Source organism: Akebia trifoliata, chromosome 16, assembly GCF_017979445.1.
Source record: "Akebia trifoliata isolate Shusen 1 chromosome 16, ASM1797944v1, whole genome shotgun sequence".
NCBI classification, from domain to species: Eukaryota; Viridiplantae; Streptophyta; class Magnoliopsida; order Ranunculales; family Lardizabalaceae; genus Akebia; species Akebia trifoliata.
Window position 1 is genome coordinate 12,539,776 of NC_141390.1, and position 10,842 is coordinate 12,550,617.

At 34.8% G+C, this 10,842-nt stretch overlaps 1 pseudogene; it reads left to right on the plus strand.

Moving 5' to 3' along the window:
- Positions 1–6,173: 6,173 nt before the first annotated feature.
- On the plus strand, positions 6,174–7,834 carry LOC147382589 (putative BOI-related E3 ubiquitin-protein ligase 2; annotated as a pseudogene).
- Positions 7,835–10,842: the final 3,008 nt, after the last annotated feature.

Here is a 10,842-nt window from a genome sequence, read left to right on the forward strand (position 1 = left end):
TCTAACCCTTATCTATTTCGAATAGGATCCACGACTTGTATCCGACCTGTATCCATTACGAATCGGATCCACGACTTGTATCCATGACCTGTATCTATTTCGAACTGGATCAACGATCTATATCCATTTCAAACTAGGTCCACAACCCGTATCCGTTTCAAATTAGGTCAAAGAACCAAAGTCTACCCGAATTGGGTCCATGATCCAAATTCAACCTAAACCATGTTCACAAGCCAAACCCGTATCCATTTCGATCGAGGTCAATAATCCATATCCATTTCAAACTAGGTCCACAACCCGTATCCATTTCAGATCAGGTCAATGATCTAAAGTCGACCTAAATTGGGTCCATAACTCGTATCAATTTCAAATTGGGTCAATGATCCATATCCATTTTGAACTAGGTCCATAACCCGTATCAATTTCAGATTGGGTCAATGATCCAAAGTGGATCTAAATTGGGTCTATGATCCAAATTCTACTTAAGCTGTGTCCACAATCCAAACCTGATGCAAATTGGGTCCACGATCCAAATTCAACCAAAATCAGGTCCAATATCCAAATTCAACCTGAATCGGGTTCACAACACAAATTTGACCTGAAATATGTCCACCATCCAATTTTGACCTGAACCATATGTGAACTAATAAAGTCGATGATCGGTTGATTAACCTAAGTGATTTCAATCAATTCCCCAAAAAAAATTACATTTCTTGATCAAAGTCGGTGCCTAAGAATGATCTTATCCTATTGATACGAGAGGAATAGACTACGTCTATTGAAGGAAATGAGGTGATTTAAGAATACCCTTGGAAAGTATTGTGCGCCACCTCTTTCTTGGAATTTGACTAGTCAATCTTGATTTTAGATAACTAAATTGGAGGTTAATAAAAAATGTGTCTTCTTCAAACTCGATTTGTTCGTAAGAATATATTTTTTACAAAATATTTTCAATTCCGTATTGATGCCAGCCACATGTTGATGTAATCCCTTATTTTCAAATTATACCAACTCCATGTTGATACCAGCTCCGTGCTGATGTAACCATCCTCACAAAACACACAACCTAGCTCTGTGCTGATGTTGGCTCTGTGCTAATGCTAGCCCCGCGTTGATGTAACTCTCTCCTTCGAGAGCACGTAATCCAGCTCTGTGTTGATGCCAGCTCCTTGTTGATGTAACCATCTAAAAAAATTAATAAAAAATACGACACCCAACTCCGCACTAATGCTAGTTCTGTATTGATGCCAACCCCATGCTAAGGTAACTAGCTATCTCAACAAAAAAAAAATCCAGCTCCATGTTGATGCCAACTCCATGCTGATGAAACCATCTTAAATAAATATATATATTTAAAAAAAATGCCATCCAGCTCCGCGTTGATGCCAGCTCAATGCCAATGCTAGTCTTGCGTTGATATAACCCGCTCCTTCGAGAGCACGTAATCCAATTCTGTGCTTATGCCAACTCCGTGTTGATGCCGACTCCATGTTGATCTAACTATGTCGACGCCAGCCTTGTGCTAATGTAATCCGCTCTCTCAAGAGCATGCAATGCAGTTCTGTGTTGATGCCAACTCCGTACTAATGTAATTATTTTCAAAAATATACAACCCAACTCCATACTGATGCCGGCTCCATACTAATACCAGTCTCATGTTAATGTAACTCGCTCTATCAAAAATACACAATCCAGCTTCGTGCTGATGCCAACTCCGTATTGATGCCGACTCCGCATCGAAAAATCTTTTTCTTTAAAACTCACTTACTTTAAATAAATAACTTGACCCGACCTAATAAAACATCATGCATTTTCTTTTTTGTAAATAAGATGGTAACACTTGGTCTTCTATACCCATAAGTGGCCAAACGAAACAAGTATAAACAACTAGAGTAGCCTCCTTATTTCCTATGATCTTCTACCATCATGAGTACTTCTAAAATACCACAATCTATAGTAATCGAAACATCAGACTTCGACGCAAGGATTATAGCACTGTTGAAAACCTCAGAACGGTAAGAGAAAATGTTAAACGCCATATTGGTCAACACCAGTCTCATACAGGGCAAGACAATATAGCATCAAGCATCGGGAGCGAATCATGATCTCTCAAAACAACCTCCACAAGGGCAATAGACCACCCTACAGTTTACAATTCCAAGATATCAAGGGCCTCTACTATACATTCCACATAATCGACAACCTCCTATGGTCATTCACGATGACGAGTGTGATTACAGGGCCAAAGAGGCCAAAAGCATGACAAATGAGAAGATGTCCCAACAGATTGAATCTCACCAAGAGAAAATGAGAAGAATCAAAGGTATCAACACCTTAAGTGGGACTCAATTTAAGAACCTCTGCTTTTATCCTAACGCATAGTTACCAACTAAATTCAAGTGTAAAGAATTTGAGAAGTACAATAGGGTAGGGTACCCTCTGTCACATCTAAAGTTATACTATGGGTCAATGTGTCAATATGGAAAAGATGAGAGATTATTGCTACAATTATTTCAAAGAAGCTTGATTAGGCCAGCCCTCAAATGTTTCTCAGGATTGGACCATACACTTATCAAAAACTGGGAAGAGCTGGCCGAGATGTTATAGTACAACTCCAAGGATAAAAACAACATGGCAAAAATGAATACCACATTTATCTCGACATTAGGGCACGCATTTTATACTCACTTGGTAGAACACAATATAGGTACTTTCTCAAATTTGGTGCAAATGGTAGATCGAGTCAAGGATGGGATCCGGACTTGCTTGATTTTACAAACTTTGAGTCATGAGCATGATGGTTTACTTAGACAAAGTCAGAAGGTGAGAAAAAACTAAAAAAAATGCATCCCTTCCTAGGAATATTTAATAGACATTCGATCTTAGGAAAGGTATTAATTTAGAATGTCCATCTTTAAAAAAATAACAAAAATCAAAATTTTTGAAAAAAAGTTGGTCGCATTCCCTTCCTAAGAATATTTTTAGAACTTCCGTCCTTAAGAAGGGTATTAATTTAAAGGGTCCATTTAAAAAAATCAAAATATTTCAAAAACATCTTTCAATCATAAGTTTCATGACTACATATAATTTGGAATTAATGAACGACATGAGTATCCTGTCAAATTTTGAAGAGTTAGACTCGATTCAATTAGAGGACTAAAGACAACCCAAAAATCTAAAAATTGTCATCATACTCTTTTCAACCCATTTTGATTACTCTTGGCCTACATTACTATAAATTGTGAATGGCAAAATAAAAAAATATTTTTATCTAAATTGGGGCAATTCCCATATTTCTCAACCTAAGTCGATCAAAATCACATTCATTCACCAAAAGCTTTCATTTTAAAAATATCAAGTCTGATTTGACCAATCACTTCTCCTTCAATATTCAATTATCAAATGGACCTCACAACTTGTAAAGAAGTCCATGTCAACGATGTACTGATTTGTACTTGCTTAAAGATTTTCCTTACAAGATTTATCGAAGAAGAAAATGAAGAATATATGTGCTGATTCAGGGGTAAGCCTAAATGAACAATCCTAAGGATCCCTGGGAAGCATATCGAAAATGATCAAAAATTAAAGAAGAATGTCAAAAGCATACTGAAAAGACGAGCAGATCAATGAAAGTCTAGCAAACTAGTTCAACCCTTGTGAAAAGAGAAGATTCTATTCCAATTACGAAGATCAGTCACCATCAAGGATTCAAATCTACAAAAGCTCTATCTCTTGAGTTGACAAACATTAAGTGGCATCAAAAGATGTTCTTGAAAAGTCAAATATCTAAATGATAAGAGGCCTTCCTTCTACTATCATAACATTTCTATCGCTAGTCAACCACTCAAACCTTTATTATCCTTCAATTACCTAAAACTGAGGCATGCCACCCCACATTGGAGCAATTTTGAAAAATGCAAAACAAAGGAATGTCATTTCAAAGAAAAAAATAAGAAAAGATAAAAGATCTTATTCAAAATAACTTGGATCAAACTCAATGAAATATGGTTACAAGCATCAATAATCCCAAAATCCATCAATCCCAAGATTTCAAACGAATTTCGTACCACGAAATCGATGAATTAATAAGACAAATCCTATCAGACCCTATGCATGGGTAGCCATTTTCTATCAATCAACCAATTTCATCAAATCTAATATTTCAAACAAGTCTCGTGCCATGAAATTAAGGAATTTAAAAAAACTAAACCTTGTTAGTCCCCATGTTTGGGTAATTGTCTTCTAAATCTACCATCCCACTTGATGCTCTCAAACATGTGTAAACGAGTTCTATTTCACGCAAAATAAGATGTAGTTTTACTCTCACAAAAAAAAGAATAAAAGGCAAATCCTCATTTCAACCTATCCATTATATCAAATTTTATATTTGAGCATATACCATTTCTTTGTGAACCTCAACCCCTATCCATGTTACATCCTAAAATTAAGTCCTTTTTGATCGAGAAATTATTTGAAAAGAGTACTTCTACCATGAATATTCATTGACGATGAAGGAATAATTTCTAAGAGGAGTTTACAAGAAGTGTATCATGACTTAAAAGGGCACAATGAAAACCTACGAAGGCATTGTAAAAAAAATCAAATCATTGCAAGATCAAATACCATAGGCACAATGAAAATCTGAAAAGGCATCGATGAGCAAAATTATGGAGTCAGACTTGGTGAAAATCGCAATTGGCACTAGGGGCATGAATGGCAAAAAAAATAAAAAGATCATCTTCATCCACCAATTATATCTACATCAAAAATGTTTAAAGTCTGAATAATCACCAATCTATCAATATCTCTGACAAATTTTAAAATCTACTAATAATCACCAATCATTTATCTCATCATCAAATACCATCCAGTCATTTTTATCTTTTTGTCGATATTCGATGGTGGGGATGAGTCTAAAGGACCTTAAAAGAATTGAGGAAAACTACTATCAACTTGACAGACACACCCTGGTTAATACTCAATAATGCCAAATTCTTGATTTGGTCATTTTGCTCATACAAAAATGATGATTTTAAAACAAACAAAAAATTAATAAAGAGTTTTCTACATGCATCATGCAAATTATATATTTGGGGTCTGTGATGAAAAATTCAATCTATTCCTTAAAAATAAGGTATCAAATTACCTGAGGCCAATAATTAGCAAAACTATTTTGCATAAACACTTTCTTAAGATGTTGCTTCTTAGCAAGATTCTAAAACTTCATGATGCTCCTTAGGAAGAACCTAAAACTATTTGTTGCTCCTAAACAAGAGCCTAAACTGTATATTGCTCTTAAGCAAAAGCCTAAACTACATATCCCTCCTTAGTAAGAGCCTAAACTACATATTGCTCCTCAATAAGAATCTAAAATTTCTTGTTGCTCCTTTGCAAGAGCCTAGATTGCATTTTACTCCCTAACAAGAGCCTAAAATTCTTGTTGCTCCTTTGTAAGAGTCTAAACTACATATTTCTCCTTTTTTAGAGGTTAAAATACATTTTACACCTCAGTAAGAGCTTAAAACTACTTGTTGCTACTTAATAAGAGCCTAAAACTACTTGTTGCTCCTTACCAAGAGCCTAAACTGCATGTTACTCCTCAACAAAAGCCTAAATAGTATGATGCTCCTTAGTAAGAGTCTAAACTATATGTTGTTCATTGTCACATAAGTATAAACTGCACGATATTCTCAATTTTTTTTAAAAGAAATCTAGAAAAAACAATCTTGGTCTTCCTTAGATTTCACAAATTCGTCATTTAAAGTAAAAAAAACGTTAAAACATTTTTGTTGAACATACTTAAATTACAAATCTCATCTCCACTTTTCATAATCAATCAATCCCTATCAGACTCCTAACCTGGGAAATCATCTTATTTATAGTAGATTCCATCCTTATCAGACTCAGAGCTTAGAAGGATCATGTTTCCTTTTTTTCAACCACTACAATTAAAAAGTGTTTCGATAAATTTGAAAGATTTTTTCGTATAGACCTGTTAAAGGATCATCACAAACACCTTAGTTCCTTCAAAAAAAAAAATTTATTTGAACATATCTCGTTTAAAAAAATTAAAAATAAAAAAATATTTTTGAGTTACATTCAATCCCAATTTTTCAAAACACAATAAAAACTACCAGAATTTCAAAATTCATCATCGAATGTGATGGTTGGAGGTTTATAATCAAGTTGTTTTTAAGGAATCTTCCTTTATACTAACTTGCAAATACCTTTTCACCAAATTCTTGGTAATTACTTCTATTTGGTTCAATGCCCTTATCAATGATAACTATTTATCTAGTTTTCTAACAACTTCTAATTTAGTTGATATCTCAGGATTGGATCTGTGGCTTCATTGTTGTAGTGCAATATGAATACAAATTGAGATACGGACTTAAACCATTGTTATTTCTTATGCTATGGTGACTCTAAGATGCATTACTAGTTTATGTATCAAAGGTAAATAGTATAGAATAAGAAAGAAGATTTGCTTGATAGTCAAACAAAGTAAGCAGGAGGCAATATCGTTCTCAAACACAATACTCACCATGTTGTTTTGAAAGACATGTAAAAAATATGGCATAGAAGAGTGTGTGTCTCATCATTCTTGGAGTTTTTTTTTTCCATAATACCTTCATTTGTTTTTTTTAATGAATAGATCTTTGTTCGACTGTCTGAATGGTATAATGGGTTCATATTACTAACTCCAATATTTGGAATAAGTCATAGGTGATGATTATGAATGGTTAATGCCTATATTATGTTCTATTTAAATAGTATAGTGTTATCACCGTCTATTCACATCTTGTATTTACTATCACCTTAGCACTTTTTCGAGGTTTTTAAATGTTCTACCTAGGTTTGGGCTGATCTATCAAGACACTATCAATATCAAATCTATTTTATAGTTCCAGAAGGATGTAGTGTTGATCCAGTAAACTATATGGGAAAATAACATGTTTCTGTCCCGAATCAGCCAACTAAATGAGGCAGGGAGGCTGCGGAAGATATTTCAAGGCAACAAAAGCTTCATATTTCCTTAAATAATAACTTCTATCAAGAAGAGAATAATCAATTGGCAGTTTTTCCTAACCAAAATCCTATGTAAATATGGCTGAGACTATCGTATGACGATGATGAACATAACTCCACTGTGACTTTAACAAGCGGAAAGTATGGCAGCAACTCTTCCTGTCATTCTTCACCTTGGTAACAATCTTAGGAATGAGATTGATCGGCAGAAGGAAGAATTTGATCATTATATCAAAGTTTAGGTGTATTAGCTTTCGAATTGTTGTTCTAGCGTACTTAAGAGAAAGTCTTGGTGAACAAGAAGACCCCATTGCGAAGGAAACGAGGGAGATGAAGTAAAGGCACATGTCTTCTATTCTTAGTTCCATAGAAAAAGAAAAGGGCAAGAAGCTACAAGAGAAAGATATCGAGATAGAGAACATAAATCGTAAAAATAGGGAATTGGTCGTGAGAATAAAGCAAGTAATCATAGAAGCCTAGTCTTGGCACTACAGAGCCAAATACAATGAGTCGGTAGTAAATATTCTGAAAAACAACCTCAGGCAGGCCATTGCAGAAGGTGTTGACCAAGCGAAAGAAGGTTGTGAGGACAGCGAAGTTGACGACACGGCCTCTTATATTGACCTGAACAACCATCTAAGTGTAATCCTGGGTGGAAGAAGGAATCCAGGCAAAGGAAGGAAGATGGCTTGCAAGGCACGAAAGCTCAAGGAATTTTCTATCCTTTTGTTTCCTTGTAGGCACCTGTGCTTATGTAACGATTGCGAAGGATTTATCGATGCATTGTAATTTTGGATTTGTAAATTATGACTAATTATAACTCTTTTTGCGTATAAATTAATGTGATAAAGAACCTCAATGTTCTCTATTTGGGTTTATTTTGACTGCAGGTAATAGGTGCATAGAAAAAAAAATTAAAAATTAAAATTTTTTTTTAAAGTTTAGATATCGGTTTACAACCACTTTAAATATTGGTTTGTAACCGATGCCTAAAGTCTCATACTTAGGACATCAGTCTTATAAACATCGGATTTTAAATCGATGTCTAATATACTTTTTATGTTAGTGCGTTCTGTTATATAAATGCAGATTTTGAACGGATTTTAGACGTTCCAAATTCTGAGTTCTGGAACGATTTTTAACCGTTCAAATCCTGAGATGTAGAATGGCTTCCAACCATTTAAATTCAATAACGATGCCTCGATTAGAGAAAGTCTTTCAACCGTTTGAGACAGTCTTAGGAACAATTACAAACCGTTCCTAATTTCCATTTTGGTTGTAGTGATAAGTTCCAAAGACCCTATAGGTCTGCGGATCCACAATGAAACTTAGCATACCCCCCCCCCCCACCTTCCCTATCTTTCGCCGCTCCACTGTCGGATCCAAAACTACCCCAAGCCCACTTAAAGCCCACCAACCCTCAATTTCCCAAAAATCATTTCTCACCTCACCCAACATAGTCTAACCCTAACCTCAAACAACCCAACCTAAAACTCACTTACCTACAAAGCCCCATCTTAAAATAAATCCTAATCAATTCCAATAACCTAAACCTTCCCAAAACACTAAGCCCAACATGTTAACGCCCACATTTATTCAAACCTACATCCATAATCCACAAACCATTATCCACATCAACCAATCAACCTTTGATCATCAAATGGACACTTGTCCACACCACAACTCACCTTCCAATAGTCATCTACCCAATCTAACCTATCAATTCTCTTTAACAAAACCACCCCCTACACTTCATGTCATAAACTTAACCCATCACCTTTTTCTAAAATAACTACCAACCCACACTACAACCCACACCTCTATTCATCATTCACCCTCAATCCATTCTTGCAAGCCATTCCCATACCCCTTCCCTTCAATCAACTGACCTAAACACTCCATCTACATACCTTTTGGACACTTGTCACCATTATTTTCACATTTTTAAAACCTAATCACATAACTCCTCACATAACTCCTCACACAACCCATTCTCTTAACTAAACACCATACCCCCTTATCCCACCTAATACTCAATCCCATTTTTTCAACCAAATACCACCTCATTTTACCTCACCAAACATTCAACCCAAATGGGTTAGGGAGGACCCAAACCATTTGGATAAAAAACTATCAATTTCTTCCATTCCATAAATACCATCATCTCCACTCTAAATTTCACATCCCTCACCCTCAAAACCTATGTCATTCTCTACTTTTCTACTTATTCACCCTATCCTACCTCAAAAATAATCTTCTATCCCTATAAATACCCCCCTCACCTCTTAAAAATGGGTACCAAGTTTAAGTTTGAAAAAGAAAATTAATTCTCTTAACTCTCTACTCTACTCACTTCATCTAGTCTAAGAAAATTTTCATTTGCACAATTCTACTAAGGACCTAAGAAGAAAAAGAATAGAAAAAGAAATAAAAAAAGAAAGGGAAGGCCCAACCCTCAAGGTATGGTGAACATAAATATTGCACCCCCTCTCTTTCTCATCTCTACTTCCTTCTTTTACCTCACCCTTCACCTCTTTAATTTTTATTTTAGAAAGACCCCTAACATGTAATGTTCCCTCTCCCCTATCTTCGATAAAAGTATAGGGGTTGTAGCCACCTTCAAAAGAAAATCATTTTAATCCTTTCAACTTATTTTGATGTAATCGATATTCGGATCCTTCTCAACACATGAGTATAGACCTATAACCATTAGCCAACACTTTTAAAAAATACATGTTATTCCCTATGAAGATTAGCTCCTTCAATGAGATGATCCCTATAATCCGAGCCGATAGTAAATCCCTTCTTAAGGTGCAGATTGTCGACCATTTGACTATTTTCCTTTTTATTTACTCCATCCGAAAATGCCTAGGATATTTTGAGGTTACCACCAATGGGTGCTTAACACCTTCTCTTTTTTCTAATCGGACTGCTTACCTCTATCTCAGGTGGATCAATGTTTTATCCGTATGAGAGTCGCTAAATGTTAAAACGACACACTTTAAAAAAAAAATACATTCCAACTGATCATTCACACCCTTTTACAAAAAAGAATGGTGGCGACTCCAAACCTTCGTAAAGGTAATTTTTGGAAATTGAAAATCACGCATCTACAATGCTCATGAGTTCTCTGTAAGGTTTGTTTACTTCTATGGATTAAGGCTAGAGATGAACTCTTATATCTTTTATATTTAACCTAGATGTTTCATACTTATATAAAAGATAGAGCATGCTTAATCTAGATATTTGGTAGTAAGAGATTCATATATTAGAGAGTGAAGGAATTCTACTTTAGTACTCTTTAAATCTGATTTTTATCTTATTAAATCTTCTGATCTAATGAGCTAACACCAATTCCTTATGATTGAGATATAAAGAGGTTAGGAGCTAGATTTTGGTTTAGTAATTTTTTTTAGCTGGATCCCTTTCCAATGGTATTTCCCTTCATAGTTTTAACTTTATTTTACCTTCTATTAGTTTAATTTTCAACAAGTGTTAATTTCTTTTTATTACTTCAAAAATAAATTTAATTGTTGGCTTAGATTAATTTGTAATCCTAACTTGATTCAACCCCCTTTCTCTTGGGTTCGATCCCTTACTTGCCTTACAAGTCAAGAAAATTTACATATATTTTAACTTTTATCAGAAAGACAATGATAATCTTATCAATATGTTTTCTTTGATATAGAAAAAATTCTACAAATTTTTATACTTAATTTGATTAAGATGTCTAAAGCTTGAATTATAGGCACACCCTAGAGTTCTGGACTTATAGAGTCAAGGCAAAAGTTGCAGATCTCGAGGTAGTGCAAG